Below are 17,657 nucleotides of genomic sequence, written 5' to 3'. Positions count from 1 at the left end.
CAATCCTCACCACTGGCAACAGTGGGGGACATACACACTGGGAGTATGACAGGTGCACACACAATATTTCAAGATGCAGCTCTTCGCATCAAGTGCAATTTCCCTTAAGAGCACACAGAGACCACAGTCAGTCTGGGGTTGGTTTCACTCTCCTTCTCCAGATCCCCAAATAAGACTCCCCACTGGCACAGCTATAGAGTGAAGATCTCCAAGCCAAGGAGTCTAGCACCCTCTGCCCAACCAGTGCTTTGTGTCACTGCCCAAGTAGCTGAGACACACACACACTCTTGAGGTTTGATTTATACACACACACCAGGGAAAGGCTGTCACTCTTCTCCCCAGACTATAAGGTAATTATTGCCACCAGTCACTCCTTATCAGCTACTTTAAGGCCTTTACTATGTAATGTTACCATCAATACAAATGGTAGTTTGACCAAGAACAAGGCTATTAGGAGTGGCCCACAGTGTCACGAAATAAATATGCAAGTACTCTCAGAACATAAATATGTCTCACAAATATCAGCCACAATGATAGGTTTAAATATATTTAATATGAAATAATAAAAGAACAGGTAAATATTCAGTAAATAATCACAGTTCCATCAGTTCAAAATCACAGGAAATACTTAGAACAACATTGCAGGACAGTCTCAAATAAATACAGGAAACATCTAAGCTATACTTCACTATATTCCCAACTGAATCTTAGAGAAATTACTGTATCCTAGTTAACTTACTTACAGAAAAACAAGCAGGCAGATGTGGTCAGTGTATGTTCTTGTCAGGTCAAAGACAAAATATAGAATGCTCTGTCTCTCTCAGAGAGTCATTAAATTAATATCTCAAATATTACTGCTGGGTTAGCTTGAAGGTTGACATCACCTCTTGTCAACTGACTTTAGTTACCAAGCTAAACCCCCATTGCTAGAAGTTGCCAGCCTTTAGCATCTACCTGTGAAAAAATACATAGCCCTCAGGTCTTTGCAGGTGCCGGAAGACAAAACAATAAAACACTTACAAGACAATGCAGAAGGCTCCCTAGTTTTAGGCATCCTGTCTCCTTGCTGCATTGAAACCATTTTTTATGGCTCAGTTATAAAATCATTTAATTTCAACTATTTTCTGAAGTTTTGCAACCTTCTACATTACAGTTTCCACTGTTAAAATATATACATTTACACAGTTACAATAGTGTATATACATTACTCTTCTTTTCCATTAGGATACACTGTGGATATATCTTTAAGCTCAGTACTTTACAAACCCTTTCAACACACACTTCTGTACCAGTAGTTTGATATACAGACAAGATACAGTTCTAATACATTTGTAACACAAGCATATGAATCGTGTTGATATTCATGAATGACATATGATTATTTACAAACTTCCAGCTACCTGTGCTGGCAGTACCTCCTTTTGTCACAGATCTATCCAGATCAAAACGGACCACAATTACTCACAATCTTGAGAAAGCCAATGCATTCAGCTCCAGCCAGACTGCAGTGTATGATGCTGAGATTGCAAAAGTATAATTTCAATCTTGTCTACAAGAAAGGCAAACTTCTTTATCTTGCTGATACATTATCCATATCACCCAGAAATACCACTGAACAGAATGACAATCAAAGTTCTCAATCAACTGCAGATTTTGAAGTTATGGATGTGAGACATTTTTCTTCCACACGTCTTGATGAGCTAAGAGAACACACAGTCACAGATCCAGTTTTACAAAGGCTTGACCACTTTATCAATCAAGGATGGCCGTCAAAGAAATCTAGTTTACTTCAAGAAGTGCAACCTTATTTTCTATACAGAGATGAGATTTTGTCTGACAAAGCTATCATTATGAATGGTCCAAACGTAACTGTTCATAGTCCTTGCAACCACAGTACTTTACTGTCTTGCATCATGGTCACCCAGAAACTGAATCTACCAAAAGAAGGGCAAAAGGACTACTATTTTGGCCTTCTACATCACAAGACATTGAGAGAGCACTTTTATCTTGTTCAGTGTGTAATAGTACTAAGCCTCATCAACAGAAAGAACTACTTCAGCTTAACCTGATTCAGGAGCTACCTTGGTTGACAGTAGCCACCAATATTTTTGAATGGAATGGTCAGACATTATTTGGAGTTAGTAGACTCTTAGTCCAACTGGTTCGAGACTGACTTACTTCCTAACCTAGCATCTAGTACCAGTGGCGGCTGGTGACTTCAAATCACAGGTGGGCTGCAGGAGACAGCTGAATGGGTGGGGTCAAGGGGAGGGTGTGGTCAACCAGAAAGGGGAGGAGCTATGCACAAAACCACAAAAAACTAACTTTAATTAAATACGCTGCCCTGGGTGGCAAACCATCATTATGAAAGTCCAATCAAGACAAAAATAAGTGTAGAAGAATAAAAATATTTCAATGCATTGGCTGCATGACAGCTTACTTAATATCTAGATGGAAACAAAAGGTTGTGAGGCATGAAAAAATAAATTACTTTTTAAATACATTACTGGAATGCCAGTCAAAATCAAGTATAAGAAAACCAGAAGCACTCAACTCAAACCACTTCTCCTTGCACTGCAGTCCTAATTATAATATATTCAGCTTTATTAAAGTACCAAGTAACATGCTGAAAGTAGAAATCTATGTGATGCCCCCACTTGTAAAAATGTTTCTTATCCAAAAAGACCTGCTGCCTGACAACTTGTTTCATGGGGAAAACATGATAAAAGTAAAAATGAAAAGCAAACAAGAAACAAGCTCAAGATACATTGCTTAAAGGATTACTGTACAGGTTATGGACCACACATGATTGGCATTCTGTTTATAAAGTCTGTAGAGATGACTGGAAGTCTCCAACAAGTGTAATGAGCTTTTAAAATAATGGAATCCTGTCCTTTAATACCCAAGGCTTATACATTATCTAGTCAAGTATTCTCTGCATGGCAACAACAGAAAGGCTTTCAAATGGTCATTAAAGCATTGCTACTTAAAACACAGAGCAACAGGCACTTTGAGTAATAAGCATAAATCAACAGTACAAAAATATGACAGAAACCAGACCATTCTGCAAAATCAAGGACAGATAAAAGCCACTGTAGTACTTATGCAGTGTGTCCTCCCCATCCAAGGTAGATACAACTACTCCTTGCCTTGCTTGGACACATCCAGAGTCACTACATGGGGCAAGCATGTCACAATTTGAAATCTCTGGCTGACTGTGATGGCCCTGACACATTTGTCATACCTCTCAACCTCAAGAGCAAGAAATCTGGACAATACACAGAAGTGGGACAAAGGCCCAACAATAAGGACAATTTTAAATATTGCTCTAATAAACTTAGAAAGATAATAGAATAGGTCTTGCATTAGTATGAATTTTCTGAAGGGTATAAAATCTGAAACTCAAATGTCTGTCATTTTCTAACTTCAGTCTTTAGTGATGTCACTAATTTGCCAAAAACACAATTTTATGAAAAATGGACAAAAACGTGATGCAAAAATATAAAATAGACACACAATACAGCTGCTATCTGTCAAAGAAGGGACACTTTAATATTAGTACTGCTACCTTGAGCAGCTGACAAAATATAAAAGAATCTACATGCATTTCAAGTAATCTATAACTTTGATTATTACAGTTATTTCTTAATTGTAAACCCTCCATGTTTTCTTCCAAAGGAGGGATTATAAGGGGGAAGAGCAACATTTTGAGCCAAAAATTGGGGACAGTTGAGAGGTTGGCTATGCCTAATTCTATAAAGCAATTTATTTGCATGTACCTCTCAACCTGTTAATGCAGTAAATCTGAACAAGGCCAAATATATTGGGGCACATATAAACAGTACTAAAATTGCTCTTGTATAAATTGAGACAGTTGATAGAACAGCTCTTACTTTAACATGCATTTTCTGAAGGTTATGAAGTCTGAAACTTAGAGTGACTTCTGGCAAATCATTTAGGAATTAAAACTACAAATTTTATGAACAACAAACCAAAAATAAGAAGCAAAAATCTATTCATTCTTTGAAAATCTGGACAGTTGGGAGGTATAGTTCAGCTGGGCCTGTCTGACAAAATAATGGTTGAATGGAGCCTCTGCAGCCATTCAATGAACCATTATACTTGGCTATTTCACTCCATTTACCATAAACACTAATGTGCATACTGCTTTACTTCTATGATGAGTTGGACTTCATTTGAAAGTTTTATTTTGTATTTTACAGCACAAACACTAAGTCATCTGTTAAACAAAGCAATGCAGTCTAACAATGAAAACTTAGCATTAAAACTTCTCTGCCCTTGAAACTCACATTCATTGAAACAGCATTGAAACCCACATTCAAAGAAAATACATTTTGCCAGTGGCAGATAAAGATTAATTGAAACATACATGTGCTCTTTGATACACCTTCCTCATTGTACTAAAATTATATTCCTTGTACAATACAGTACACTTGTTACAGGGTGTTTTAAATTTGTTTTGAACATTTTTTCCAGTAAGCAATGAAACAAACCATATGCACTCATAATGGCAAAACTGCCCAGTTGAGAACATTTATCATAAAAAAGTCTACTCAGTCTTTCACAGTCCACCATTATTAGTAAATATACACAATTCTACAGTCCACCATTATTAGTAAATATGCACAATTCCACAGTCCACCATTATCAGTAAATATGCACAATTCCACAGTCCACCATTATCAGTAAATATGCACAATTCTACAGTCCACCTTTATCAGTAAATATGCACAATTCTACAGTCCATTATCAGTAAATATGCACAATCTCTGAAGTCAGTCATCTAAATAATTCCACATTAAAGAAATCTGTAACTAATGAAGCGGTTGCTGCTAGCAATCACCTTTATATTTCATGGTTTCATCGAAAAATAAAGTGTCTGTTGCCCCTCAGGAATAAATTGCCTATATTACAATGATAAGCTAGTAATAATATTGCAAGAGGAAATGGATGGCAAACTGATAACGAACTCATAGTTAGTATCTTCACCAAGGAGAACATTACAACCTTCTGCATCAAAAGCAAGTACACAGCCTGTTGTGCTATAGTATTAACTTGGCAAAGCACTAAACTTCTATTCCCCTGCAGCTCTCAGTTCCTTGTAAAATCTACTCAATACTCAACTGCATCTCACAGCTCAAGAAAACTGGAAAAAGCCAAAATGTATTGGGGGGGACACATTAAACATTGCTTGTATAATCTTGGAAAGTTGCTAGAATAAAATGTTGTGTTGCCACCATATATTTCAGTCAGAGTAACATACCAACATCAGCTGCTTTGTAAAAGACTGAAACTTAAATGGCTATCATTTAGTGAATTCAGTTCTCACCATAGCTGTCAACCTCTTAGTACAAAACACCTGGACAAACCCAGTAATGAGGGAATACAGCCCTCAAACATATTCAGTGAATTCAGTTCTTGCCATAGCTGTCAACCTTAGCACAAAACAATAATGGGGAATACAGTCCCAAAAATAGGGACAAATTTAAAATATTCATCTTATAAACTTGAAAATTGCTTAAAAAAAGGTTGTGCTACTATGTATTCTGAAGAACATGAAGTTGGAAATTCAAATGCTGGTCAATTTGACAGAACAAAACAATTTTCAGCAGAGACTCAGGGATTAAAACTGCAGACACATCTTTGTAAAATGGCAGGGCACCAGAGCAAATCCACACAAACACAGGCAGGAGATGCACACTCCACACAGAAGCCACCCCAACCAAGAATCAATCCAGAAAACCTATAGCTGTGAGGCAACAATACTACCACCGCACCATCAATTATGCAAGGAATTAAACATTCAGAAACCTGAAGTCTGAAATTCAAATGCCTGTCAATTTTACTGCGGACAGAACAAAAACTATATTCAGCAGAGACGCAGGGATTAATACTGCAGACACGTCTTTATAAAATGGCAGGGCACCAGAGCAAATCCACACAAATGCAGGGAGGAGATGCAGACAGAAGCCACCCCAACCAAGAATCAAACCAGAAAACCTATAGCTGTGAGGCAACAGTACTATCACTGCACCATCAATTATGCAAGGAATTAAACATTCAGAAACCTGAAGTCTGAAATTCAAATGCCTGTCAATTTTACTGCGGACAGAACAAAAACAATTTTCAGCAGAAGGGATTAAAACTGCAGACACATCTTTGTAAAATGGCAGGGCACCAGAGCAAATCCACACAAACACAGGCAGGAGATGCAGACTCCACACAGAAGCCACCCCAACCAAGAATCAAACCAGAAAACCTATAGCTGTGAGGCAACAATACTACCACTGCACCATCAAATATGCAAGGAATTAAACATTCAGAAACCCTTAAGTCTGAAATTCAAATGCCTGTCAATTTTATTTAACATTTTTAATCAGGACAGTCTGACTTGGAACAAATAAACAATTTTCAGCAGAGGCCCAGGAAGAAATAATGCAGACATGTCTTTGTAACATGGGAGGACACAAAAGCAAACCCACACAAACACAGGGAGAAGATACAGACCCCACAAAGAAGGAACCCCAGCCAAGAATCAAACCCAAGAACCTGCAGCTGTGAGGCAACAATGCTACTACTACACCATCAAATATCAAGCATTGCAACATTTACAAACCACAGATATTATGAGAAACAGATCAGATCGAATATGAGGCAAAAATCTGAAATTAATGGTGGTGGGTAGGGAACTCAAGTCTTTAACACCTGCATACAGGTACAGGGTTCAAGCCTGAGGTATTCCCTACCACACCACCATAAGCACCTGGGGCATTTACACACACACACACACACACACACACACACACACACACACACACACACACACACACACTCCAGTAAAGCATAAGCACCATACACAAACTCCAGTAAAGCATACGCACCATACACAAACTCCAGTAAAGCATAAGCACCATACACAAACTCCAGTAAAGCATAAGCACCATACACAAACTCCAGTAAAGCATAAGCACCATACACAAACTCCAGTAAGGTAAAAAGCAATTACATAAAGGTAAAACGCACCATACACACACAAATAAACATTGTAAACTAAAGGTAAAAAGCACCATACACACACAAATAAACATTGTAAATTAAAAAGCACCTTACCTGAATATATCCAGCTAACATCCTTCCTAATACTGAAAGACCCGTGAGATCCTAATGCTCCTGCCCGACGAGATCCTAATGCTCCTTCCAGTCCTGCTGCTGCTCTTGCAGTCCAAGTCTGTGCACTGTAAAAGTGCACATATATGGACTGCCGGACTGCCTTGAGCATGTGCATAGACCGACAGTAAAGTTGGGACTAATTTCAAAAATAAATTTTTTATTTTTCATTTTTCTTTCTATTTTTATTTTGAGGGTGTCTAGTACTGTCATTACTAAGATGAAGCATCATTTTGCTGTTCATGGAATTCACACAAAGTTATTTCTGACAATGGCATGCAGTTTACAAGGCAACAGTTCAAAAGATCTGCATGGGAATGGGACTTTACTCATGTCACAAGTAGTCCCGAGTCCATGCAGTCAAATGGTATGGCAGAGCTCGCAGTTCAAAGTGCAAAGCAGATACTTGAGAAATCTAAATGATACAATAGTGATGTTTTCTTGAATCTCTTGAATCAAAGATATGTTCTTCATGATAAAAATCTTGGTTCACCTGCTCAGAGACTTTTGTCAAGATAAACCAGAACCACATTACGAATCAACAGTCAATTGTTGGTCCCATGTGTCAAGAACAACAGATCAGTGAAAGCTAATATGCTGAAGATGCACCTATCCCAGAAGTCCTACTATGATAAGATCAGTAAACAGCTCAATCCATTACGAGAGGAAGAAGTGGCAATGTTGCAAATGTCCAGAGGTTATGACCGGGTTAGTGTCATGAAGAATACTGGTCCAGAGCCGAGATTGTACATTATAAAATCAGAAGGAGCAACTTTTAGGAGGAATCTGAAACATTTGAGAGTGGTGTCTGAGCCTATGCCACAAAACATAGCCTGTGAGAGAGACTTTATCTCAGAGTGAGATGTCCAGTTTTCCAATTCCTGAGGAATTTCCAGAGGACATTCTTGTTCCTATGACAAATCCAGAAGTTTCGGATATGAGTTGTGCAATGCAGACTGTCCCTGTTGCTAAGTCTAGTCCCAACTGTTACGTTACAAGGGGAGCACTACAGAATCCTGAAAGAGCAAAATCTCGAAAGTTCAAAATACTGAAAACACACAGGATACCAACATTTACCATATTCCAGCACAAGTACATACAGAAACATATTACCCTTCAACTATACACCCCCTGCTACTTAAATATATCAATTCCAAGATTGCACTTCAGTACACTAACTGCAATCTCGGAATTGTTTTGTTTCTGTATGTACATGGTAGCATTCTTGCCTCACAGCAAGAGGTTTTCCCATTCGATTTTCGTGGGAGTGCCTTCTGTGTGGAGTCTGCATGTCCTCTCCGCGGTCGAGTGGGTGTTCGAAAAACATGTGTTTAATGGGCGTACCTTTGTTGAAGGTTGGGCATCAGGCTGGCAACTCGACACCATAAAAAAAAAAACTGCCAATCATTAGCGGACTGGAGTTCTGCTGTGGCGACCCCTAACCAGGAAAAGCCGAAAGGCAAACAACAACAATGTATGTCTGCTGGAATATAGTAAGTGTTGGTATCCTGTGTGTTTTCAGTATTTTGAGTTTTCAGTATTTTCAACTTTCGAGATTTTGGTCTTCAGGATTTTGGGCTTTCAGGATTCTGTAATGCTCCCGTTACAAGATATAGTCGAATCTCTAAACCCTGTAGCAGATATGAAGCAACCTGGACATTAGCATTGTGTTTTGTTTCTAATGTATATAGTAATGCATGCCTGCTGACTAATATTGTTTTTCAAAGGGCAATTATTTTTAAGAGGGACAATGTAGAACAATATAATTGTATATACCTTTAAGAAGCTATCCAAGGGCTTGCACTAGAGTATAAATACTGAGCATGTGCGAGCCTGACTGCCATTTTGTAGTTAGCTGTTGAGATGTAAGCATGTATGTTTGTTAGTTCATTCATATTTAATGATACTGCTATCCATCCTGATGTGTTTGCATGTATTAAAACATCTGAATGAAACCCCGCCTTCTTGTTATATTTATTAGAGACAAATGAGTGACAAGTAGGTTGTATAACAAAAAAAAAATCTTGGTCAAAATTAAGAAGCTCAAGGCCCAGCAAGACAAAAACCCTCTCAGCAATCTAAACAAACAGCACATTTAGTAGTGTGTGTGTGTGTGTGTGTGTGTGTGTGTGTGTGTGTGTGTGTGTGTGTGTGTGCGTAAGTGTGAGTAAAAATGTTAAGGAGTGTATGCACTTGTGTTTGCAGGTTATAGTCAGAGTAAGCACTAAGTAAGGATACAGCTTTAGTGCTGTGCATGTGTATCCTAGGATGTGGGTAATGTGTCCGGGTAGGGAACATTAGGGAAAGGGTGTTTCAGAAGATAATGTGGTAAGATTATCGGTAATGGCAGTAACAAAATTAGGGTTAGCCCCCCTGCCCAACCTCACTCATTTCTACTAACCCTACCTTTGCCACTGGCCTCAAGCCATATCCCCCAGATTACCTTATAAAAACGGCATTCCCTAACAGTACATTGTGTCTAAACATGTTGCTAAAGTTGCTATATATGTGTGTATAATTTACCTGTATATAAATACATATATTTATATTACATGTGAATATGTGAATGCATTTCCATTTTTTCTTTTTAATTTTGTGGTAAAAAATATTTCTAAAATAAATCAGAGAACATAGGCGAATGATTTTTTTTTTTTTTCAGAAAACATGCTACAAATTTAACGTCGAGTCCCTTGTCATGGGGTATTAATATAAAGACATCTTATCAAGAGTATACAAGGGGCTCTCTAATATATATATATATATATATATATATATATATATTTATATATATATATACTATATCCATATATAAATAAGTGAAAACATCCATTTTTGACTGGCAGAATGTTGATGTCAAAACGTCAAGAAAGCTGATGTCAGCACACCAGTACACATACTCCAAGAACCAGCCTCAGTGCATGCAGTCTTTACCTTTCAAAAAAATTAAATAAAACATAATTTTATGCAGCGAGGAACAAGTCCTCCAGCACTCTCCAAACCCCTTGCTAATTTTTTATATATATATATATATATATATATATATATATATATATATATATAAACTCCAAGATCGCACAAACACAAGGTTAGTGCAAATTTCCTAATCCCTGGATTTGTGTGATCTCATGCACCTGTCAATCAGCTGCCTAGTCGACGATATATACAGTCAGCTATGTAGCCATTGACCTAACACTTAGAGTTATTAGCACTTTTATATCTATATATATTTATCCAGGTTCCCTTCGGAATTTCGAAATCCTAAAACTTCTAATTTCATAAGTTTCAGGCCATATGATCGAAGTTTTAGAACTTTGAAATTCTGAACGCAGATCTGCATACAGCGCAAAACAGGAGATTTTCCTTTTCCATGCTGTAGTGCAATCTAGGGGTTGGTATACTTAAGTTGCGGGGGGGGGTGCAGGGGGGCCTGCTCCCTTGCAGAAATGTTGAGAAAGTTGTTTTTTCTTTTCTGTTGGATTAATTTTGGAATGTTGAGATTCTGAAACATCGATCATATGGTCTCGATCATATGAAATTTGATGTTTCGGAAATTCGAGATTCAGAAGTGAATCCATTTATCCATATATAGATATATACAGATATAGATATATATGGCTGTCTTAGTGTCTCAAGCAACACTTTGGTTGATAGTTTGCCGGCAGTATCTTTGGGGTGTGGAAATTGATCAGAGGCACTTTTTGTTGTATGCTGTATATGTCAAAAGTAGGAATGTCATATGTTTGCTATTAAAGTAAGTGGGACAGAAGTTTGTGTGCAAGTGTTTGTAAGTTAGGGTTAGAGTAATAGCTAAGTAAGAGGGAGATATTTAGTAGTGTGTGCATGTGTATGTTTTAAAGTGTATGTGCAAGGTAGGTTTAGAATAAGGGCTAGGTAAGGCCATAGTTTTAGTGTTGTGCATGTCATAGGTAGTGTGTCCAAGTTTCTTGTGCAGTGATATTTGCAGTTTTTCATAAAGTAAAATGTGGGTTTAAGGGTATTGGCTGGGTAGGTTTACTGTTACAAGTAGCAGGCATGAGTAAGGATAGCCATATGCATAGACAGACAGATAATACATAGGGATTTTTTTTTTTTTTTTTTAGTAAAAATTTATATTTGAGAAAAATTACAATGTACATATGTGACAGTGATTTTTTTTTTCCCAAAAAACTTGCAACATATTTCTGATACATTTTTCATACTCAAACAACTGAAGGATATAAAACTGTGATTACAAAGCCATGTGGTTCTACAGGTCAGCATTGTATCCAGCAGGAATGGTTTGTTTTTTTCATGTGACTTAATCTGATGTTCCTTTCATGTTCCTAGCACTTTGGAATTTGAACTACGGCTTATCAAGTAGGTCAGAGAATGTGTACATAAAGATAATTGCTTGAAGAGAATCCTGATCTAAATGTTCTGTTCACAAAATTCCGTGAAACAGTGCTGAGTGCTGCATAACAGATCCCATGAAGAAATCTGCGCTGTATGTTTTTCAAAAATATATTAAATAAACATTTGGAATTTTTTTCTCTAGACAGAGCAAAAAGTAGACAAATGGATTAGAAAAGGGATATGGTAAGGCACAAGCAATTTTACAAATGTATATTTCCATTTTAATTCAGACATGGAACATTCTAGAAAATGAATGATGCAATTTCACATTTGCAGAAGTTTGATAGTTGACGCGCATCACCAAATTTTCTAAATTGTACTCTCCACACCACATAAAAAACATATACAGTGATGAGCTGTTTTTAGTGTTGCATTACCATAACCACTATTAAAGTCAACTGAATGATATTTCAGTGTAAACCTGGACTTTTACATACAAGTCCCATCAAGCATGCAACTACAAACCACAGAAAGAACTAATTATAAAAGGAAATAAATATTAAAACTGATGTGTTCACTGAAAGTCAGAAACAGCGTTAAGGATAAAAAAAGCAAGTTAGCAGAAATGCAAAGGAGATTAAGAAGAGTGTGTGTGTGTGTGTGTGTGGACATGCACAAGTACATGTATTTATCTCTCTATATAGCTGTATCTATAAATATGCGTGTGTGTGTGTGTATATATATATATATATATATATATATATATATATATATATATATATATATATATATATATATATATATATATATATATATATATATATATATACATATATAAAATATATATATATATATATATATATATATATATATATATAAAATGTATATAGATCCCATTCAGAATTTGGTCGAGACCATACGATCGACTTTCTGAAAACAACAAAAATCTTTGTTTTTTGCAGGGGGAGGGGAACTACCCCCTACATCCCCCACCCTCTGTATATTATTTATACCAACTCCGAGATCACACTACAGTGTGGAAAAGGGTAAAGTCCCAGATCCCCACTGTAAGGCAATCTCCATTGAAAAGCCTTGACATTTCAGAAAATCAATCATATGGTCTACATATACATGTGTGTATGTGTATGTGTATGTGTATGTATAGATATATATATATATATATATATATATATATATATATTAAATTATAGTGTGTGGGTAAAAAAAAAAAAAAGAGATCAGAGGATGAGAAAATCATGGTAAATAAAGGATTGCAGAAATATACTAGGCTTCATTTTCATGGATTTTTCTGAGCACATTTGTACAAATGCTGTACATCTACATTTGTGAAAGCTTAGCATTAGCAATCTATTTTAGTTATCATTTACAGACCTCTTCCATTGTGTTTATGCATGTGCCTCGGGTCTGGGTTCTGACTGAAGAGAGTCTTTGGACCCGTTTCCTAACGAATCATATGGAAGAAACATAAAACAAAAAGTAATTTGTTATATACTGTTTTTGTTACATTTCTTCACTGTGATTATCCATTGTAACATATTTGTTTTTGCCCATCCTATATTAAGTCCTGGTAGTTTGCATAGAGGGCTAAGGCTGTTAGCTGTAGTTCCTGTGGTCCAGGGTTTGATTCCCTCACCTCTCATTTGCCTACAGTGCGACCTTCAGCAAGTCACTTAAACAGCTACTCCTCCTGGGTTGCCTCTGAAAAGAGATGTTGTGCCCAGTGGGCCTACATGACTAACAAATGTCACTACTTTTTACCAGATGTAATCCTCATTTTTACCAGATGTTATCTTTTCTTGTGCTTCTCCCAACTTTACCCCCAACATGAAAATTTCCTGCTGCTATGTATACATTACTCATTATCATTTGTTTCTCTGCTAACATTTTTATGTTCATAGGTGTTTACTAGGCTAGGCTAATGACCCTGGAGCCTTTACAAGCCTAGCCCGAAAAAATTGCCCAGGCATCATGCCACCCGATATTAGTTCACAGTGCCCCTATCCAGTAGGGCAAATGGAGTGATCCCTGGGGTGAACTTTGTTACCCATCCGCTCATCAAGATATCTCTTGAAGAGGGCCAGTGAGGTGCTCTGCTTGACATGAATGGGAAGCTTATTCCAGAGTATAGTCAGTCTTTGGGCGATGAACCTGTCCCTCCAGCATGTTCTGTTAATTGTGGTAATGAGGTTGTGATCTCTGGAGCGTGTGGTATGGAGGGATTGGGATTTCTTTAGGTGTAGCATTTCAAGTTGGGCTGGGTTGGACATGGCTTTGTAAGTCAAGCAGAGGTCACCTCTAAGTAGACGATAATGGACTGAGAACAGCTGAAGTTTCTTGAGTCTGTCCATGTAGGACACGTGTTTAAGGCCTAGGATCCTTTTTGTGAGGTACTTTTGTGGTCCCTCCAGCTATTGTAGGTGTCTGGTCAGGTACATGCCAATGGGCAATGTGGCGTTATATTCGATGACTGGTCTAATGAGGGATGAGTAGAGAGAGAGATGATGACCTCTTTCTTCCCGGATGTGAAACCTTTGGTTATAAGATGTGCCACATAGAAGGACTTTCTTGCAATGGGGTGGTCGAAGGTAAGGTGGCTGTTGACCTGGGTGCCCAGATCTCTTATGGCCCCTTTAGTGTTCAGTGGGCTCACATCAATGTGGTAATTCGTGGGAAGAGCTTTTTTCCAAAGGGGATGATAATGCATTTTTTGGCGTTATGCTTCAGCCCATGGTTCCAGCACCAGTAATTGTTCTCAGAGAGGCCCTTCTGTAGGATGCCTGCATCACTTAGGGAGTTGATAATGACTGCCAGCTTGCAGTCATCAGTGAACTTGGTCAGCCGGAGTCATTCTGTGTTGGCCTGGACTTCTGAGAAGTAGATGCCAAACAGGACAGGGCCCAGGACTGAGCCCTGTGGGACTCCACTCATGACTGGTCAACAGTCTGACTTGGAATCCGCAGCTTTCACTCTGTGGGTCCTGTCTGTAAGCCAGTTTGCAACCCACTAGTGATGTAAGGATTGATGCCTAGTTTGGCGAGTTTATCAATGATACTAGAGTGGGGAATGGTATCAAAGGCCTTGGCCAGGTCAAGGTAGGCTTTATGCACTGCCTTACCCTCATCCACTGCCTTGGTGACTGCTTCAAAGTCAACCAGGTTCAGCAAGCAGGATTTCCCCTTGACAAAGCCAACCTGTGTGGGGTCAAGAGTTTGGAGATTGCCTATATCTTTGTTAAGCAGGTCCATGATGATGCGCTCCATAGCTTTGCATACCAGACTCGTCAGGCTAATAGGGCATTAGTTCTCAGGGTCTGTAGTTGCTCCTCCTTTATGCAGCAGGATGACGCAGTGCGCCATTTGTTAGGGACATAGCCTGAGGTAAGGCTATGACTGAACAGGGCATAAAGATGTGGTGCCAGTTCATTTTGTAGCTCATGTAGGACACAACGAGGTATATTATCAGGTCCCATGGATGCTGTATTCTTGGCTTTGGACAATGCAGCTTTTACTTGTTCTGCAGAAATGGTGGGTACCAGGCTTTCTTCTGGTACTGTGATAGGGCCCTTGGGTGGGGGTGGGGGGTAAAGTTGGCAATGAATCTGTCAGCCAGTATGTTGGCTATATCTGTTGGCTCAGTATAGTTGGTGCCATGGAGGTTTTTGATAGAGCTATAGAAGGCTTTGTGGTTGTTTTTGGTGTCAGCTGCATTTATGCCTTCATTGCTGGCTTTAGAGGATTTGATAAGGGATTTCAGCTTTTTGTTGAGACTATTAAGGGAGGTTTTCCAGTCTTGTGACTTCATTTTTTTTCTGCAACAGTTTCTTCCTTCTTTTGTAGAGTTTATTGATGGCTGGGGACCACCAGACTGGCTTCCTTTTTTGGAGGAAAGCATCTTAGTTCTATTTGGTATGGCAAGGTCTATGCATTTGTGTACATGCTGGTACAGTGCATTGGTGGATGATTTGGCAGTCATGCAGTTATTTTCCATTGACATGGGTGTCAAGAAGTTATCCACCTCTGTTTTTAGGAGCCCAAAGTTGACTTTAGAGAAGTTTTTCAGGGTAGTCACCTTAGCAGGGGTTATAGGTGAGATGGAGATTTCCATGGTAATCAGATTGTGGTCAGATTTAACCAGGTGGGAATTGACTACAGGTGTGGAGCAATGATCTCCCATGGTGGTGATAACCAGGTCAAGGATGTTGCTTGCTCTAGTGGGGGTCAGAATGAGCTGGTCCAGGTCATTGGAATTGATAAATTTCAGAAAATGTTGGGCCTGTACATTGGTACTTGAATAGTTTTCCCAGTTGATGGAAAGGTAGTTGAAGTATGAGGGTATTGGGTTGGACCTTGATAGATTCCAGGCTGTGTAGGAACTTGGACTGAGAGTCTAGAGACATGTTTGGGGTTCTGTAGCAGGTTATGACTTGTATCACCGTCTTACCCAGTGTTAGTTGTACCTGAAGTATCTCAGAATATGGAGACACTGCCACCTTTGAAGCTTCTGGCCATATTCTTGGGCTGAAACATATGGAATGAGTTGTAGCCTGGGAGTGCAGGGGAGCTTTCTGCCTCTTTAAACCAGGTCTCCATTACAGCACAGATGTTGACATTCTCCATTTTGATGAGAGCTTTGAGCAAGTGCATCTTGAGATTTAGACTTCTAGCATTGTGCAGTATGACCCTCAGACTGCATTTGTTTGTAGCTGTTACGGTGGAATTTTGGTCTTTGGAACTCTGCCTAAAAAAGGCACTAAATTTTTTATTTTTTATTTATTTTATTTTACATTTGATAACTAGGAAAGTCCAACTGGACACAGGTCCATTTTCAGCAGAGGCCCAGGGAGAAAAGTTCCACTTTAACACAATAGTACATAAGCATTGAATGTGTGTACAAATACATATCAAATACATAAGCATACCATTAAGACACACAAATAGACATAAGAATATATTTTACATTTCTGCATACACATAAGAATCCATGTCAGCAAAAAAAAAATAATTTTTTTTTTTGCGAGTTCAATAGGACAGGTTATATGATAGGTAAGAATAAGTATTCAAGAGGTTAGATGGACTAACTTTAGCAGAAATCCTTGCAACACTGCAATGTAATGGATTAGCCTGGGGAGTCACATTGGCAAAGCCAGTTTTAGGAATAGTGGGTTTTGAGAAGTTTTTTAAATTGTGAAGCAGAGCTTGTAGAAGTTATGTGATTTGGGAGTGATTTCCAGATTTTGTCTATCATACAGGCAGAGAGAGAGAGAGATTTACCAGCTTCATTTCTATGTTTGATGACATTTATGAGATTTTGGTTGGTGGATCTTAAGGCTCGGGTGGTGGTGTAGGGCTGCGTTAGATCTTGAAGTGCTGGAGTTTTGTCAGGGAGGCAGTACAGTTTGTAAGCTATAGAGCGTTGATTAATAAGCAGTAGTTGGGGCAGCTCAAGCCAGTTGAGCTGTTTGAGGGAAAGATAGTGATGGGATCTATTAGAGGCATCTGTAGCAAACTTGGCAATCTTGTTATAGCAAGATTCCATTTTTTTAGTTTGATATGGCGAAGATTAGTCAAGATTGAGGAGGCATAAAGGAGGGTAGAGAAGAGGTGAGTTCTTGCAATAGTGACTTTGGTATAATTGGTCATGAATTGCTTGTTCCTGTACAGGAGACCAAGCTTTTTGTTTACTTTTTTGATTGACTGGGCTATGTGTATGTCGAATTTAAGATTATCGATTACAACACCTAGTAGATTAGTGTGTTTTGCTGGGGTGATTGTGGTAGTGTCCTTGGAGTTTATGGTGAAATCATTGTTCAGAGGAGGAGATCTGCCAGGGCTGAAAAGAATTAGTTTTGTTTTTTTGGGATTGAGTATAAGTTTAATGTTAGAAAACCATGCTTCAGCATGAGTAAAGTTATGTTGTGTTATTGTTTGAAGTTTGTTTACGGTGGGGGCAGCGCATATAATGGTGGTGTCATCTGCATATTGCACTTTAGAGGCAGAGGGTGAGGATGCAGCTATCTGATTTGCAAACAGGGAGAATAGTAAAGGACCAAGTATGGAACCTTGAGGGACTCCTATAGATACAGGTAGAAGGGGGGGGGGGACAGTTGGTCCTGGCAA

This window comes from Protopterus annectens, chromosome 8.part1, assembly GCF_019279795.1.
Source record: "Protopterus annectens isolate FY-2018-M chromosome 8.part1, PAN1.0, whole genome shotgun sequence".
In the NCBI taxonomy this organism is placed as follows: domain Eukaryota; kingdom Metazoa; phylum Chordata; order Ceratodontiformes; family Protopteridae; genus Protopterus; species Protopterus annectens.
Note: the sequence above shows the minus strand (reverse complement) of the source record.